Source organism: Saccoglossus kowalevskii, chromosome 2 (assembly GCF_978046115.1).
Source record: "Saccoglossus kowalevskii chromosome 2, keSacKowa6.1, whole genome shotgun sequence".
NCBI lineage: Eukaryota > Metazoa > Hemichordata > Enteropneusta > Harrimaniidae > Saccoglossus > Saccoglossus kowalevskii.
Window position 1 is genome coordinate 23,684,377 of NC_140642.1, and position 16,516 is coordinate 23,700,892.

Below are 16,516 nucleotides of genomic sequence, written 5' to 3' on the forward strand. Positions count from 1 at the left end.
AGTCCTGTTTAAGGTTAGAAAAGAAGAAAGTTAAAATTCAGTTGTCCGTGTCAATGAAGAGCAAAAAAATCCACCACATTGATTTGATTTCACATACAGATACTGCACAGACACATTACTTAAGAATGCTTTCTAAATATCAAATCATTGAGTGATGAAAATGATGCTTCCAGTGTATTTGCATCTATTCTCATTATTGTTAAAACCCCACTGAATTATGTCTAGCAAATCAAAGTGAATGTTGATGAAAAACATGCTACAATCAAAGACAGGAAGACCATTTGTGAAATGCACCACTATCAAATTTGGGTGAGTTGTAGATTTCTTATACTGGAGTTCCAACAAAAAATTTTTGAGATTAACATGTAAAAATGTTTAGTTTTTTTTGGCAGAATCATTTTTTGTATTCACTTGAAACCCATGTTCTATGTCTCTAGGCATGCAATAAACAAAAAAAAAACATCTGCTTCAAATGACTTCTTTGAAAATCATGCTTGTGTTTGTTTCAAAAGAATATTTTAATTATATATATTGAATGAGAACTTCATGAGCAAATTGAATACATACTAGTATTATGCTTGTTTATTATTGTCAACATATTTTCCCATATCCTGGTGAATTATATGTGCAAACATATATATAAATTTGTATGGCCTTTATCTGCTGATACAGAGTTGAATCTACCTCCGAATGTCACACAATTCATCACCGGATTACCTCTCACCAACAGAAAGAGGATTGTATCATCCTGAAATACACATGTGTGAGAGAACAGCACATGCCATCAACGTTTGAAAGAATGTCATCACATTTCATGGAATTAAAACTCAGAGTGAAAAAAAAACAGCTCGTTACTTGGATAAATCTGGTTAAAACCGAATATTAGCAAATACTAAGACGCAGCGTTGATTTCCTGTTTGCAGACAAAGATGGATGATGTGTTGAAAAATAAGATAGTAAATCACACATTTCACTGCACCGTTGTTCAAGATGCAATTCACAGGCACCGAGAGACAGCCATATAAAACTTTTTTTGAAATCAGACAATGACGTGTGGTGGTGACTTCTGCAACAGGAACTTACAGGTGGCGGACTGAAAGCAGAGGACTATGACACAACATGTGGCCATAATAAATAAAATTAGTGATTCCCTGCACATTACGACAAATCGAAAACTAAATTGAAAAGATGGTATGCCAAATAATAAGAACATAAGTTAAAAAAAAAACATAACCAAGGAATAATAAATTGTAATTGTTAAAGATAAAAAAAATCAAAGTCTTAAAGGCATGGGTCATTTAACCTGAGCAGTGAAGAAGGCTTTGAACACATACTGGTAGTAAATTTTTAATAGAGAATAAATTATACACACATTTTTATAATCATTTTATAAATTAGACTTTGCATATTTAAGTGAATATGTACTTTGAAATCAAGGATGAATTCATAAAATGTTATTCTGACAGTCTAACAAGATACCTTGAAGACACAATTCATCCTTGACTGCATGTCGTTTGTATTGCAACAACTTCATTAATTGAAGACTTAGCTGCGTGCTCCTTCAGGAATTACGGTACACTGCCAATTGAGAGAAATAAAAATAAAATTAGTTGTTGAATATCCTAGAGGGGGTGATAATGATGATGAAGATGATGATTACGTCAAAAAAAATCAAGATTCAGTGATGATAAGAACCTGAGCATGGCTAGCAAAAAAACGACTATAATTTCATAAAATATTAAAGTCAGGAAACATGGTGAGTGTTACCTGATAGACCTTTCACAATTCAATTTTCATGCATGCTCAATTAATAAAATCACACAAATTTCTAGTGGCAAAAATTGAAACATTAGATATTTACAAATAGATATTATTCAGCAACACAAGAAATAGATGTGATGGCTAACAGTGTTGCAAACTAAAAGATAATCCAGCCATATGTTTACTAATTTGGGAGCATCAATGTATTGAGATGTTACTTTCCATGCCTTAAAGGCGTAACTATGAAATGATTGTATGTCGCTAAATTTGTACAACCAATTCCAGTTGTCAGCATGCCATGAAAAAACAAAATGATATGTACCGGGTGTCATAATAAAAAATAGCCATTAAAAAATTTAGTAATTTTTTTTATTCTAGAACTAATGTTATCATCGTTAATCAAAGAGTAATGTAATATTGTTTATATTTTTAGGTAACCCGCTGATGGAAATCGCTTGAAAACTACAATGCAAAAAAAGATAATATTAAGTCTTTAAAAACAAAAAAATAGTATTGGCAACACCCGGACCTCAAGTGATTGACCCATACCATGGGTGATCACGTGGGACTCGAAAGTCAAACAGGAAGGTCAAAGCCATGCTAGAGCTTCATTGACAGAGAACTTTTTGATTGCCTTGTCATAAACACAGTTATAAACACAGAGTAAATAAATCAAGTTCAGTATAATGAACTGTTAATCTGCCATTAAAAAGTCTGCTTTGCCATTTAACAGTCACATTCAATATCTACAGTCTTAGGTAAGCTGACATATGATTATTTTTTGTTTACGTGCTGCATACATCGCATGGGACCCACCACAGCAATACCCGTTGAACAATGATCTATGCATATACACTGCACTATATGCATACGCACATGTTATCCACAACTTATTCATATACTGTAAAATACTTGGAATTAATTTTTACTATTTTCGCTAAAGGAATGATTCAGTGAAATTAAAATCCAGCGAATATACGTTTTTTTTCTATATTTTACATTAAACTCGTCAAATATCAGTGAAAATAAATTCCATACAAAACACCCAAAAAGTCTTTTCAGCGAAAATTAATTCCAGCTAAAATAAAGTAGTTTACAGTATGCACTTCTGTATAATTCAGAACATTTTTTTAGTTTACAATGAAATAATGATCTGTTAATTTGTATTTTGAATGAAAACACAGTTAAAGATTGTTATGAATAAAATGGAAAAATCCAATGTACAGGGAACAGTGGATCCCAGAAGGATTAAAGTTATATCCGGCATTTTATGGCGAGTTTTTTCACGATTAGATCTGCTGATAAAGCAGATCCACATATGTATAAATAAGGAGAGTATTCAGGTTTTTATGTTCAATTGACAAGTCTGGTTATCAAAAGTTACCAAATTTGGACATTTCTGGTCATCAAATTGTAAGGCTCGACCAAATATGGACAGGGGACTACCAAATATGGACAGGGAACTACCAAATATGGACAGAGGACTACCAAATATGGACAGGTCTGGTTATCAAAGATGGAGACACTGCCAAATATGGATAAGTCTAATTATCAAAAACTACAAAATATTTCTGGTTATCATTATCATCTGGTTGCCAAATTATAGGCCTATTTATAAAGATATATCACACAATTCGTACAGCCATATGACATTAATGTTGCAAAGAAGTACAGTGGAAGTGCTTAATTTATGGTAGCAAGGGTATATCACTCAGATATCTGAGGGCAGCACATAGGACGTATACCTTACAGGTTTTTTTTTTTTTTTTTTTTTAAATGTTTTTTTGTGCCAGGTGACATTGACTGTCACTGTTGTCTCTCCTGACTTTTTTTTTTGTATGTGCAAATTGCAAGTGCTAATCATGAATGCCACAGAAGTGATATGAAATGAATATACTGTGGAATACTTTATTTTCGCTGGAATTAATTTTCGCTGAAAAGGCTTTTTGGGTGTTTTGTATGGAATTTATTTTCAGTGATTTTTGATGAGTTTAATGTGAAATATAGGCAAAAAAGTATATTCGCTAGATTTTATTTTCACGGAATCATCCCTTCAGTTGAAATAGCGAAAATAAATTCCAAAATAAAGTATTCTACAGTAGTTAATTATTTCGAGCTATGGCTGGTACGTGTTTCACAACACATGCTGTTTCAGCTCAAAACCAATTTGAAACAAATTTGATGGACAATGATGTCACATACACATAGTTACTAACATTAGGGTTAGTCTAAAGTGTGTTACATTGTAATCATAAAATGTTATACATCTACCCAAATATGGTCAAAGAAGGCCGTTTTCATAATGGTTACGAGGCAGGGATATGCAGGGATATATAAATCTCAGTAACATCTGACATGTGATATTAACACACTAGAATATTCAAAACGATTATTTGTTAAAAAAGAAAATAACGATCAATCATTAACGTACTCCTTCAAGGTTACGGTTCTTGTAAAAAAAAGCAAAAAAAAAAACCTATGAATATTATAGAATAAATGGAATATAGCCAGGAGCAAGGCCAAATATGATAGTTATTGAAATATTTTTCCATCATAACATGATTTATTTAATATGCCTTGAAGAAGAAACCAAACCATGTATGTCACCACCTCTTACCCGAGGCCGAATGAAACAACAGTTTTACGATTTCAGTAATCCGTTGATGGACTATCGATAACAATGAAAACAAATAAATGTTTGTTTCAATGTGGGCAAGAAAGTTCTGCACACTGTTTTCATTGAATTTTTTCATTTTTAATGAGCAGTTAAAATGAAGACGAGTCACTTAGATTAATGAGACCAGCGCATCTCAAAAAAATTTTGATAAAACTAGGATAAGACAGTTTGGTTAAGATTTAAGTATGAATAGTTATATCTGTAAATTACAATTCATGTTTTGCTTGAAATTTATCATAAATATCTGTCATATTTTGAAATACACAATGTATGAGTAAACAGAAAATTCCAGGTCTTAAATATTAACTACATTATTATTTTAAATATTTTTTTTGCGTTCTTGACAATGTCATTGTTGTCTGCTCTGATTTTGTTATATCCAAGTTGTGTGCAATTAATGTTGTACTATCAGCAAAATTTTGTTTGAGGCTTTTGACATGTCACTAAAAATATGTACGGTGTTAAATACATACAACAACTACAGGATCTGCTAGATATCCACTTTGCCAGTAGCGGAATATCGCCAAGCGATTCCGGGAGCGTCAGTTAGCATTTTAAGGAACCACAAAATCACACATGGGATTCTCTACCTAATATCAAATATGATTACAAAAAGAATATTTAATGTGAAGCATTTTTCATTAAGATTGGTCTGAGATGCACATCACATTCTTGAATTGTTTCCTGATTATCCATTAATTATCGATTTCACTTTGAATTTAGAGAACATATATTTTACTCGTGTTACTGTAGAACTCAAGCAAGCAGCAAAGAACAGAATTCAAACAGCACTGTATTACAGGATTTATTGTGGTTAAGTCAATAAATAACTTCATCTTTCAATCAGTAAAAAATTTTAATGCCATAACTTTCAGATTTGATTTTGGGCCAAAATTAAGTTTTGCAGACAACACAACATGACAACACAACACAAGTGCCGATGGTACAAATCCTGCGTTAAATCTAATGGCATATGACAGGACTGAGTGGCCATCTTTCTATCGTCATGGCATTATGGGATTTTAATAATACATGTTACTTGCAGACCTTAACCATGGTTCCCAAAAACTGTATCCATTTGTGAATGAATCTCGGCCAATGAATTTTAGTTTGTGCTACACTTCCACCCCAGTTACGGATTGATATCTTTTGGTGTGATGAACCGCAACTAGAATTTGAACTTGAATCTAATCAGTACAGATTGGTGTCGTGCAACAACCGATGTATTATTTTCCTAAACAAATTAATTTCCACAACAGTATAACAAATAATTTACACAAAAAACCATTTCTCTTTATCAATCTAGACCTATGTATATATATATATATATACATGTATGTTTTTCCAGTACCATGTGGCCTTTACAACTCTGCACAGTTACCACTAATGTGTGATGTAACATTGTTAACAGGTAGGTGGTGAACACTCACGGAAATGGAATAGAAAATCACCAATTCTGGCCTTGAATTCATATCGCAAGATAATACTCGATCATTTAAGATTTGAACAACACACAATCATGAATATGGCACTGACAATTGCATATTGACACTAATCATCTTGTAAATAGGGGATTACGGTGGAATACAAATCGCCCTAATCCTGGAAGAGATTATTGCATAATTGCTTATGTAATGACGTTAATGTAAGTACATGGGTGGGTGGGATAAGGGTAATGCAACATATAAGTTATATAATTGTTTAATACTCGAGCTTTGGCCGACATCCTAGAATGATCAAGAAAATTGACTAATCTACCATCTTTAATGAGTAATTAACTCTCTCGTTTTAATTAACAGCTGAATTCAAGATAGCTCTATTGTATTATGTTGTACAGCATATAAATCAGTACTTGAGACAGTTTTGGATAAGTACAAAGTGGTCCATGATGCACAATTACGTAACTTGCAATTAATGTAACACAGAATCATGTACAGTAGACATGTAGAAAGTACGGTATGCTTTTTTTTTGAATGACTGAGAAGTGACGAACAATGTACTAAAAGCGACGTGAAGGAGATCCTGACCGAATTGAAATCTACGTTTTATTTGCCTTATTGATCCAAGTCATTCAGGAAATGAAAAAAAAACTGCAGGGAAACCGGATAATGTTTGGAGAAACCCTTAAAGTCTTGAATTTCTATCAAAGATATAAAAACTATCAGTTTATCTTTGTAGCTTTCATGCATATTATTAGTTTCCTGAACAGAAATTATGTAGTGATAAATAAAATAATAAAAATTTGTTTGACAAATTTTACAAATCTATGGCCATTTTACTGTCTTGTGATCGAATATGGCAGATTTCGACAAGACTTTGACCAGAAAAGTGAAATCACATGTCAATCTTTACATGTAAGCAAACAGACAATTAGACAGACTAACCCCGATTGCCAGAATTATTTTCATATAAACTGAAAATAAAATTGTTTATTGATCAATTACCAATCATAAGCATTAAAAAGAAAGTTAATTTTTGCAAGACACCTGTTGATTCAGTTTTCGACAAGACATGTTTCTATTCAGATAAAAAATTTTTACAAAGTATAAACCTCATATACCAGTATTAAATGTTTTACAAACCCATTATAATACTTTAAATCTCTTCCAAAATCCATGACGACAGAAAAACACATAATAGAAACCCATATACATTGGTCTATTAATTTTCCATAATCTTGAATGTCTTAAAAAACATTTTATCCTGGTTTGTAACAACAACTTGTAAAGACAATAACACAGTTGTACACTGAATACACTCGGGCACACCTCCAACAAAGCAGTCAATTTGGTACTTTCTATAAATATACATCAAGAATATTACATCTGAGTTTAAATTTCCTGTGAGTTCACCAAATTGTCGTATATCCTGTGTAATTTGAAACCGAAGACGTACACAAAAATTGAGGAGTTGTAAAATTCGTTTATGTCTTTCGGGGTACATTACATTGATTTTTCAATTGAAGTAATTTGCCTCCCTCCCTTTAAAACCAGTTTAGCAGTTCTTCTAATTGGATACAGCCCCAGGTAAAAGACAGGGCTTGATAATAGGATACATGACATGGATATATTACACATTCAATATTAGTCGTCTGTTTTATTGCTATATCATAACGCAGATCATTTATGTTGGCCATACCGAATAAGTTTTCGTTTATACTTTTTGAAAATTCAGAAACTAAGCTTAACCACTCAGTCTGGTATCATTCTGGTGATTTGTGTCGTTGTATCATGATAATGTTACAATGTTTTCATTTGTAACTTTGAGTGAGACAAAGTTTTGAGATTTTTCAAGTTTAGGAAACAAATATTTTGTGGAAGTTTAAAAAATGTTATCGAGATTGAGAAAATCCACAAATTATTGAGATTATGATAAATTCTGGAAATAAAGTTAACAGTATTGTACTTACAGTACAAAAAATAATGAAAACAACAGGCAGTGTAACTGTCTTTTCAGTAATACATCTAATTAGCTATAACATTGATCAACATTATAATCGATTAAATCTGATATATTGGCATATTCCAAAAGACACGGAACACTTATTGAATACATATTCAGGGAAGTTGCATTTTGAAAAGTACAGAGTAAAGAAAAAGCCAACAAACATATTGAAATAAATCTTTTACTAGATGACAATTTTATGTTCTTTGCTGAAAACATTGAATTGTGGATGTTACCTTGTTTTTTAAGAAAAACAATTTCATTTTTTGTGGAAAAAGCGACAGAGGTGGTTAGTTTTAAATTAATGAATTAATTAATATACATCAATTATATCCAGCTGGATATTTTTTGCGATAATGCGTGACAAAATTACAATTTATCTATGATATAATATGGATAACGAAGAGATATATCTGTGTGGCCTAAACGACTGTCAAACACCAATCAAAAATGACGGGTATTAGCTTTCAAGTCAATCTAGAGATATGGAAGAGAGCACAAAGGTCACTGATGGCAGCATCTTATGATACGCAAGACTGAATTAATAAAACTATTACCTTGTCACCTGTCTCCGGGAAAATTAATTTAAGACGCAAAATAGTAGAATACATCTTAGCATTAAATACCTGTTCTCCTGCAAGATACAAGAGGAAATTGTACGCAGGATGTATGAAAAACTTATTAGGAAAACTTGAATTAACTCTATCTCAATATTCATGAGAAATCAATTGCCTTCGGGAGGATCATCCATTGCAAGTACAAAGATGGTACGTTATATTCATACCTGATCATCGTTATTGACTAAGACTTAAGTACTCCGTTGGTGAAACCGAAACTAGATTTCCGTTAATTCCAAGTAATCTTCGTCTTGCTGATGGATGAATAATTGACATTAAATACTTAAGATATTTCAGAAAGTTCCATGAAGTATTATATGGTCTTCCCAGCATTCGTAAAGTAGATACACAGCGCCACACAACAGATCTCAATGTTTCATAATAATTGAACAGCACATGAAGAGTCCAGAAATATAATATCTTGTAAACTATCAAAATTAAAAAATCATATGATCTGAATAATATGATGGATTGGATGTGATTCTTTTTTTTTTTTTGAGGGATCCACATTATAAATGAACAATGATAGAAGTTTTGTAGGAAATTTATAAAATGCTCCCATATAACAAACAATGATTGTAAATTCACAAAAGTCTTGTAATCAGATATGTGTTTGTGCTTTGATTATTAATGCCATTGAAATATGTTAAGGTAATATTAAATGACGCAATATACAAATGAAATGAGAAATATGCATTCACTAATTAACCTGGTAATTTTATTGAGAAACTTAATGTTGCATTTCCACTTTTGCAAATGTGCAAGGTACCATCCTAGTTAAAACATGATTTAAACAAATATTAAGTTTTTATTTTGTTTTGGGATGATAAATATTCTAGATAAATTCATACATTTTAATTTATTTAATTCATATGGTGATAAAATATATGCTCTGATTTATTCTACAAAAAATAATCACTTCTCGAAAAGACGGTCCATATATTATCTGAATATTGAGTTTTATCCTGGTTTTTGTGATATAAATAATCAAAACAATATATATTTGCATTGACAGACAGACAGACAGACAGACAGACAGACAGACAGACAGACAGCACCAGGACATAAGCTCCCATTAGAAGTCTAAAAATCAACACTGTGAAAAGTAGAATTCAACATACAATGTGAGATGGGTGACCTCTCAAATATACTAGTAATTTATCATTTTTTTTTTTTTTTTCATGAAAAATCATTTTTTGTTCAAATATTACTCATATTGTGTCAATTAAGAACACTGCACTTTGGACTTGCCTAGATTACCACGTGTAGTTTTCACACACACACACAAACGTACAGTAACTGTATTACAGTACAACTTCTCAACCCCCACCAGACAATAAATGAAAAATAAAAATTCCATGCTACACTATATAATGCACCACATGTTGATTGATCATTTTCTACTTTCAAACGCGACATTTCTCGAGTAAAAAAAATACCTATCTTGAATTGTTGCAAAAAACGGTATATACAAAAAAAAATCACAAAGTAATCACAGAAACGAATGTGATGATGTAAATTGTGCAACCTTTGGTGATGACTTCCTTCCTTGATTCCATGCATTCAACAGATAATGGGTCGAGTCTAATAAAACATAAATGAAGACAACTCGAATTGCAGGCATCATTAGAGTCAATAATAGTCTTTTGAAAAAAAAAAAATCATTTGCTTTGTAAAGGATAAATGAAACCTGCTTGTTGGTGTTAAGGACTGGAATGCTTTATTTGAAGAAATCGTTGTATTTTCAATCAATTGCCTTTTGTTACATTCGACTTACACAGAGTGTGTAGTCATCAAATTAGAACAATTTTTCTTTTCTTATGACACCGCTAATTTTTAGGTGTGCAATTTAGTCGTGTGAAAGGGAATGAATGAAAAGAGTTATTATCTAAGTCGGCTACAGCACTTCAGATATTATTGCTTGCACACTAAGGTTACAACACCTATTTCACAGTAACACATAAGCACAGCCACTAAGGAACAATGTCTTTTACCAGTGTGCTGGAGAAGGTGTTAAAATACATGAAAACAATACAATTACAGTTACCCTGCTGAGAATACACAATGAATCAAGTCTGAAAGTCAACAACTTTCAAACTCGTGACAATTATCAATGGAACCATTCAATCACTGAAAAGAAAAAAAATATAATTGTGGTTGACATTGCCGGGGTTCCATCCCATATTTTGTTTGCTCAGGACTAATAGCTTGCTCTAATAGACTAATTAAAATTGTCTGGTCGTTAGGATGGATGGTTAATTACCCAGTATAATCATTAACAAGCTTGCGATCTACTACAGGGTGGGTATTGATTTACAGAAATAATTGAAACCACACTACAAGCTTCAGGTTTTGAATGGTTACATAACTGCTTTGTCAAATTGCATTCAAGGTTGTCTTGTTTTCCATATCTATGATTAATTTTAAATATAAAGTTTTATATTCAAAGAACTATTCTAATACAAATTAAGATGACAAATGTTATTATACAGAAAATATGAATAATGGAAAAGCAAAACTGATAATCAGTCGTGATATTTTAATAAAGTTGCAACTGAAAGTCAAGGGTTCCAAACTCTAGCATATAGTCTACATAATAAGCGCGATTACTAAAGCAAGAGTTCTCGACAAAAATTGTCTGTCAAAATTCCTATTTTGATTGAGGACAATAGAGCAAGATATTTGAGCAGGTATGATTTATCATTCTCAATTCATTGAAAAAGAATTAAAAAAAAGCAATGAATCTGACAGATTTATTCTGTGAAAAAAATAAGTTACAGAAATAAACAATGACAATGAGGAGGAATCAATCAATCATTTAGAAAACAGTGTAATAGACATGCATCTTAAGGTTTTTCAACAATGGGACGCGGTTGAAAACAAAATCCCAGAACACCAGGGAATCAGCCGAGGATGAAATAATCAAATTTTTTAATTTAGTTATAAATCATAATATTTTGTAGCACTTTCTAAAATATACATTCACATATTGTATAACCAACTGAACGAATTTTAGAATTCATGTGGTGAAGAAATAAATAAATAAATAAATAAATCTTGTATATAGTTACCATGTACGGTAGATTTAAACGGATGTCTGTATGTGTGACATAACATTTAAACAGCATGACTGGTCAGATTTCAGTGCGTAACAATAATGGGATAATATTTATGGCTCATTTCAATTTTCAAAGGTTAATCGCTAATCAATATACTTCTTTTAATATTAACAAAAAAAAGACAGATTTATGAAAAGTCCCATTTTAAGAACGGCATATACTGCTTAGCCATCAAGAAATCCTCTCGCTATCAAAAACAACCTAACGTTGTCAAGACTCTGAATACATGGTTCCCATAGAAACTGATCTTATTGTGCCAAGTGATGTGCAAAGGCATTAAAGAAGAAAATTCTGTCACTTGTCTTTTTCTCTTGAATATATCTATGAAAAGAAAAAAATGTTTCCCTAGTTTATAAGCTCCATCAATATTTGACAACAGGAAAAGACACAAATAATGTATATTCAATCATTTTTTCCTTTTGAATGACGTGATTTCAATTATAGATCTATTAAATATTAAAACGAAATAACAAATGAAAAGATTCTTCATCCCCCCCATCATAAGGCTTTTATTTCTTTTTCTCTCTTCTCAGGGCACAATTGCCACAAAGATCAATGCTTTAAATCCTTTTAGGAATTTACTCCGGTGAGTTTGACGGTAAGCACTATTCTTGACTAGAATAAAGAATTAACTTCATAAATTGGTAAGTTTAAAAAGAAGAAAAAAAGATAATTGATAATGTGTTTTTTTTATTTCGATGGATGGCAGTGATGATGTTGACATTTGAGATTATCTTATCTGCTATTATCCGCTACATGGTGATTGGTGATATTTTTTTTCAGTTGGATCACTAGTACGTTATTTTATGGTATGACATTCCTGAATGTCTTGCAATCCATTGAACACACTTACTTACACAAAACATAGACAAACAAACAGAATTCAAAAACAAGTGTTAAAAACACAATTTACAATTCAAAATATGCCCCCCCCCCCCCTGCTTACAGCCATGCACGATCTTTCTGTCCAAAACAAAAAAGGACATTGTAAGAAGTTTGGAAAAAAACAAAGAGGACTGTGAATACACTGCCTTTGAAAAGACTTGTCTATTTTTTAGTTGTTTTTTTTTTTTTACATATGAAAAAGAAATTTCAAAATCTGCTCCTCACATGTGCTATCTTCACAAAAGGTTAGAGACATTAACACACTATCGCTATAATCCTCCTCTCAATGGTCCCTCGCCTGTCGTATTCAATTTTAAATCTGATTACAACGAACAATGGGAACGTCCACCTTTCATCATTTACTGTTGATTTCAACAGATGATTTCATACAAATTATCCCCCATCTAATCACCAAACATGAATATAACACCTCTGAACACACTGAGAAGAGAAGATAAACAGAACATAAATAACAAATTAGAGAGTTTTAAAGTGATAAAATATTACAGCTGAAGGAGATCTGTATTGATGATAATAGAGAAAATTATAATCTGTGCTTGGTACTGGAAATTCCTATATTTTGATTCCATGTTTATTGGCACATTTCAAAGTTGTTTTTTTTCAAAAATGCTCTATCCTAGATTTATTCGGTGTTATTTTAATTTTAGCAAGGTCAGACAAAGTCAGCTCTGTTTCACAATTCATGAACAAAAAGAGTTTGGTGTTTCACTGATCAAATAGTATATAACAAAATATGAAGCACAACAGGATTTTGTTTCCGTGACAACAAATTTGGGCTGAAACAAATTAATCTACCATAGTATATCTGTATACTGTACAACCATTTATTTTCATTGACATTTTATTTCACTATTTTGATGTTTTGAGCATATTCACTGTCTTTTAATTACACGAATTTGTCAAGGAAACAATGAGTTTTATTGTTATTGTACATGTTTACATAGATTTAATTTAGCGAATTTTATTTATCAGTGAAAATAGCAAAATTGAAATCCAGTGAATAATTAATGCATTTACAGTACCACAACTTAAATCAGCATTTGCATTCCTAATAAAAGAAAAAATATGTTTTGCATTTTGAATTTTCGTGATTAAAAAAAAAAAGAATCACTTTTAAAGTAATCTATCTTAATATTGTAAAAAAAATATATATAGTCTAATTTTACTAAAAATAAAATCTAGTTAAAATAACTATCGGTAACATATTCATGTGCTTCATGTTATTTGTCTATTTCTGGTTACTCAAACATCCTGATTTTCAAGCTGCGTTACCAAGGATACGGTGATCTGGCCAAATGAAAACCTGCTTGACACAGGCATCAGGTGTTACTCCTCTCATTGTTATTAGGAGGCAATTTTAGGCAGCGGAGATTTCATCACTCAAGTTTAAGAAACGTTTAAAACAAAATCGCTGTCAAAATGTCAGAACATTCCCAATTGCTTTTGAAAATTTTTGTCAGGGCAGCTGCTTACGGTTGGCTACTTCAATTTGAAATACATGATTGAGCTTTGGTGATTGGGTAAACTGAGCTGTGTAAACAATTCTCAATAGCCAGGCTATTTGAATAGCACTGCGGTATAACATTGGCAGGTGGTATTCCAGCGGATCTGCCTAACTTGACTTACAGCAGTGTTGTTGTGAGTTGCCTAACTTGAATTGCAGCCCCCCCATGGTAGAGTGAAGTTGCCTAACTTAACTGATCAGCAGTGTTATAGTGGAGTTGCCTAACTTGACTTACAGCATTTTTTCTTGGAGTTGCCTAACTCGACTGACTGAAGTGTTTATGGAGTTGCCTAACTTGATTTTATATACACCAATCAGTGTTATAGTGGAGTTGCCTAACTTGACTTGCTGCAGCGCTCCACTTTGCCTAACTTTAAAGGGATATACGGAAGCCGTCATGCAGCACATACGGTAATCAAATTTTCATGTAAAACAAGCGTTCTATATTGGTCCCATATCGAATATGACACGGTGGGACAACTAATACCCGGGTATTAACGAGTTATGTATTGGATTAATGACATCAATGTAATTAACTTGTAATGTAATTCTAAGAAGTTAGTTGAATAAAATGACTACAAAGTAGTGTTGCAAGAAGACAATTTATCATCAGTTTAGTTTTAGTTTTGATTCAAGTTTCCCATTTCACTTAGAACATGCAGAAGCTAAGTTTAAAAGCCATTTATCATACTACTGCAAATAAATTTTTCTGATAATATTTCCAAAACCACATCTTGTCTGTATTTCAATGCTGGCAAAAACTACAACTTTTGTCCAGCAGTATCTAATATTTTTCAACGGTTCTTTGTTAGAAATGTTGACTTAAATGACTCAGTATATACTCTGAGTGAATAATTAATCTGTGTGTGTAGTCTATCAACCTGTATCCGGCTTTTACAATGACATGAAATAATTTTCCTAGATGAACCTGAAATTCAGCGGAGTTATACACGGATTGTTGACTGATCCATCACAATGTTGTTCATCAAACAATAATTGCCATTAATGTTATTAATTTATCATGAAACAAATTTGTATGGTAGAAATAAAATTTGATTCATTACAGATATATGTCCACTGAGCATTGGAGGCACATGAAGTAAAAAATAGTTAACATTTTTTCAAAATTTAAACACCTGATGACTAATATTCGTCTGCTATTTGAGATGCACAATGTGATCCACAATATTGAAGTTTATGATATGCACAGAAAATTGTTATTTAAACAAAATGAATACATTTGATTGTACATTTCTGTTTTACAGTCTGATTTATTCCAGACCACCTGTGCAACAAGTTTCATTTAAATATTTAAGATATCAGATATGCAAATTAGGTAAACAATATGCAACCCTTAACTAATCCCTCCCATGAATTACCTTCGGAGCTCCTGTGTATCTAGTTTCATTGATAGTTATTATCTATGAAAAATCTAAAAATAGGCTAGTTTATTTAAATTAGCATTACCTGGCCAATTGCATAACATACCACTGTTGTATGTCATATCACATAGAAAATGTAAAACTCACACCTCTAACTCCCAGGTGCGAAGCATACAATGGGAGTTTTTGCGGTTACCCTATCTGTATATCTGTATGTATGTCTGTTCGACCGTTAGGCCAGACTTTTTTTATTCCTTGTTTCTCGAGTTTTTATAAGGCAATTTTTTTGAGGAGGGTGAAAAAAAATAAATAAAATTAATTCTTTTTTTCCATTAGATTTGTGTGATTCTCAAAGAAATGTAAGTGAGATCATTGATAGGAGAGAAGAAATGAAATAAAATTTTATTCCATGTATAACCTTGTTTCTCATCTCATCTTTCCACTAATATCTCAAGTACTAATCATCGCATCACTTGGTACATAGATGCTCTTGAAAATATGCAAATACCTGATTAATTTTGTATTAATATCGTGCTTTCTAAGTACTAGTAAACTAATTTGCATAATTAACCAATTTCCCGCTGATATCTTGGGAATCAATCATAACATTTCAATGAAATTTGGAACATAAGTGACCTGGGATACCCCACAGGACTGTTTAGTTTTTGGATGAAATCATTGTATAATAAGTGTCTAGTTTATCAATGCTATCATTGATAGTCTACCCGATAGTTACCAAACTTCACCACTAGGTGGCGCTATTCATCATTCACCTTATTTCCAGACACAGTGAAAACAATGATGAAACCACTACATTTCTCAGTGAACAGTGTAGTAAATTGTATCAAGAAAACGAATAAAAATTGCCATTCATTTACATATAGTTTTGAACGATTTAAAAACCAAACCAAGATATTGTGAAAAACTTGAACTTGCAGTGACAAACTGTCAGTTTTTAGTTAGTTTAGTTTAAAACTAATTACAATATTTTTAAGTCATGATTAAGTCAACAAAATGTGTACAAGGATAGACACCAACCGGATTTTAAGTATTGTACTGATGTCTCTGACAACCACCAAGTTTCTCGCGAGCCTACTCGATCTTTT

The 16,516-nt window shown here is 31.9% G+C and overlaps 1 long non-coding RNA gene across 1 annotated transcript; it reads right to left on the reverse strand.

Moving 5' to 3' along the window:
• Window positions 1-1,331: 1,331 nt before the first annotated feature.
• LOC144342826 (uncharacterized) lies at window positions 1,332-16,509 on the reverse strand. Its single transcript, XR_014927043.1, has 4 exons — window positions 16,449-16,509; window positions 8,667-8,753; window positions 8,440-8,516; window positions 1,332-1,578 (listed from the first exon to the last, which is right to left on the reverse strand). It is a non-coding gene; the product is annotated as an uncharacterized LOC144342826 (long non-coding RNA).
• Between the last annotated feature and the right edge of the window lie 7 nt (window positions 16,510-16,516).